Raw genomic sequence first — 795 nt, 5'->3', positions numbered from 1 at the left:
GGGATCCGAACCCGTGGCTTTGATGTTATCAGCACCGCACTCTCCCGAGTGAGCCACGGGCTGGCCCTATTTCATCACTTTTTAAAAAACACGGTATGACAGACAAAATACCTGTGAGCCAAGTGCAGCACACAGGCAAACATAACACTTTTTTTTTTTCTTTGTTTAATTGATTATCAGTCTTCCAGGCTGACTGTGGCTTCATAAACTAGTTGTTTTGCTTTTATCACACATTTCAACTCATTCACACATTTCAAATAAACAATTTTATCTTTTTGGTGTATTTACTAAGGCAAAACACCCTTGTCCTTTTTAGTGCTTTTCACATCTTGAAATCTATTTTGCATATTAATAGGATTGATAACTTCTATTTCCTCTTTGTTAAAGGAGATATGCCTGGCATATCTTTTTCAAGCCTTTATTTTAGTTCTTCCTATACTATTTTAAATATCTTTTTAGGTTGGATTTTATTTTTTTTTCTAATTCAACTGGTGTTTATTGAACACTTAGCACAACAGAAACCCTATCAGAAAGAACTAGTGTTTTATTTTCCAACTTTTTTTTCTATTGTGGTAAAATCACAGAACACAAAATGTGCCATCTTAACTATTTTTAAGTGTATAGTTCAGTGGTATTAATACATTCATAATGTGCAACCATCACCACCATCCATCTCCATAACTCTTTTCATCTTGTAAATCTGAAACTCTGTACCCATTAAACAGTAACTCGAATGGGAAGATGGCGACGGGTCTGGAGCGGCCGTGCCAGGAGACAGCGCGATCCTGAGAGCTG

The sequence above is a fragment of the Galeopterus variegatus genome, unplaced genomic scaffold, assembly GCF_000696425.1.
Source record: "Galeopterus variegatus unplaced genomic scaffold, G_variegatus-3.0.2 Scaffold4063, whole genome shotgun sequence".
Lineage (NCBI taxonomy): Eukaryota > Metazoa > Chordata > Mammalia > Dermoptera > Cynocephalidae > Galeopterus > Galeopterus variegatus.
This window is presented reverse-complemented; position numbering follows the sequence as displayed.